The sequence below is a fragment of the Pteropus vampyrus genome, unplaced genomic scaffold, assembly GCF_000151845.1.
Source record: "Pteropus vampyrus isolate Shadow unplaced genomic scaffold, Pvam_2.0 Scaffold270, whole genome shotgun sequence".
In the NCBI taxonomy this organism is placed as follows: domain Eukaryota; kingdom Metazoa; phylum Chordata; class Mammalia; order Chiroptera; family Pteropodidae; genus Pteropus; species Pteropus vampyrus.
In genome coordinates, this window is record NW_011889051.1 from 154,901 (window position 1) to 157,175 (window position 2,275).

Below are 2,275 nucleotides of genomic sequence, written 5' to 3' on the forward strand. Positions count from 1 at the left end.
TAGGTGCTAATGGGAACCTCTGGGCCGTTAAGGAGTATCGGGGAGCAGCTTTCCAGGGGCCTGGAGGGGTCTGTCTGCTGGCCGGGGAACCGGTGGCAGCTGTAAGCCACTGTGGCATCCAGGGCTGATCAGCCCACGACGGCAATAAATCAGTGTGCAGTTCAGAGCTGGATTTTAGTGTGAGCGTGAAGATGCTGCCCAGCTTTAAAAAGGGGAAAAAGAACCAGGTCTCAATCTTTGCGATTTGAAAAGTCCAGAGGAACTAGAATCTCGATGTGTCCTTTAATTAAAGAGACCAACTGACAAGGACTTAAAAACTCAGGTCCCAGGCCTTCCGTGCATTTTGTTGGGGAGCCTCCTAACTGCCTGAGGTGGGCGACAGAAAAGCAATGGGTGGACAGCGTGGCCCGTGGCCGACAGAGCCTGGACACTGTTTGCGCCCGCTCACTGCTGGCTGCCCCGGCCAGTGAGATACATGCGTGTTCTTGTCAGAAATGTATGTTAATGAGGTCCTTTCTTTGATAATTCGAGAAAGCTAGCAACGGAAGTGACTGGAGTGTATTTTTCAAAAACAGTTTTCTATGCCAGCCAGATGCATGAGTCAAGAAGGAGCATCTGTGGGCTGATAGTGGTCCTGGTTCTTGCTTAGTTTAAGCACATCACACTGTGATGAACGAGGCCTCAGGATGGGGACCCTCAGCTCAGCCAGTGGCAGAGGGGGCTCGTCTCTGTGACTCATCGGAAGCGTGGCCTTTGGCAAATCACTCTCCAGACCCTGGTTTCCTCATCTGTGCAAGTAACAGGAAATCCTCTCGTTGTGGAAGGCTGTTGAGAAGTCAGGACCAGAGAGAATCAGCATGAGTGCCCTTGGGGCGGATACTTCGTTAGCAGAAGCGGTGACCACGTACGAGCTTCTCAGCGGAGCGTTGCGGTTCTCAGCGGAGCGTTGCGGTTCTCAGCCTGCTGAGTGCCGTTGAGCTCCCCAGCAATCTCATGCAGCCTGGGGACCCCTCCTCAGAAGACTGTCTCTGAATGCGTAAGACAACGTGCCGAGTGTCACAAAGGACGTCGTTTACCGAATTCATTAACATGCATGCTGGGCAGAATAGCGACTCTCGGCGAGGTCCCTGAGCTCCACCCAGGACCTGTGCTACGTTATATCACGTGGAGAGGGGCCTTAAGGCTGCACATGGAATTCATGTCACTCATCAGCTGACCCTGACATAGGAAGATTATCCTGGAATATCTGTGAATGTTTCAACTTTGCTGAGTCAGAGAATCATTTTTACTCTAAATTATGGTCACTGTTGAGTCTTTGTTGATTTAAATACTCCATTGAAACATTAAAATCTGTTTTAAGGACACGGTTCCATAGTGTAGCGGTTAACACGTCTGCTTACACGCAGAAGGTCCTGGGGTCGTGCCCCAGTGGAGCCACAGTCCCTGGTCGACGGCCATGCCTCCCTGAACAAGCCCGATGTCTGATCTCGGAAGCTAAGCAGAGTCGGGCCTGGTTGGTACTTGGATGGGAGACCACCTAGGAAGACCAGGTGCCGTCGGCATAAATAATAATGATAAATAAATAATAAAATCTATTTTATTTATAAGTGACAATTTTTCAAAGTCTCATTTCCTAGAGCCATAGAAACATAACTGAGTCGACATCTAATTGGTGTAAGTTGCTACTTGAAGTCACAATGCTTATTTCCGGGTGGCACGTTGACCATGAGGGAAGTTGTGGTCAGAAGCAGAGAGAGCATTTTTCACATTCGGCTAAGTGTAAACCTCGCTGTCAATTAAAGGAGGAAAAGCATCACAAAAGATTCAGAAGTAGCGTTTGTCAGATAACCCCCATTGCTCCAGTGCCAGAAGATGGTTGAGGCGGGCCCTGAAGGGGACCCAATGTCACTGTCACACGTGACAGTAAGCGCACGCTGAGTCACGGAAGCCAAACCCTGTTGCACGGCGTTGGCATGCTCGCTCCGGTCCAGGTGTTGCGTACTCGGTTCCGGCGAGTCGCCCGAGCCCTCCGGCGCCCACGCAGGACTACACGATGAGACAAAACCTAAGTCTGGACCCCTAAAATAAAAGACGCCTCCACGCAGGAGCGACTGAGATTGTTCACGTCTCGCTCATCACTGAGCGACGGTCAGGGATCTGGAAAAGGCCTTCTCCGCCCTTGCACGGGGCCCTGCCCTCCCGCGGGCATCCAGCTCGAACCTCCACGGCGTCTCCTCCTGTACATCTCAACCAAGGCTGAGGGAAGTTCGACAGC

The 2,275-nt window shown here is 51.6% G+C and overlaps 1 pseudogene; it reads left to right on the plus strand.

Moving 5' to 3' along the window:
* The first annotated feature begins 1,446 nt into the window (after positions 1-1,446).
* Positions 1,447-1,562, plus strand: LOC111729575 (annotated as a pseudogene).
* Positions 1,563-2,275: the final 713 nt, after the last annotated feature.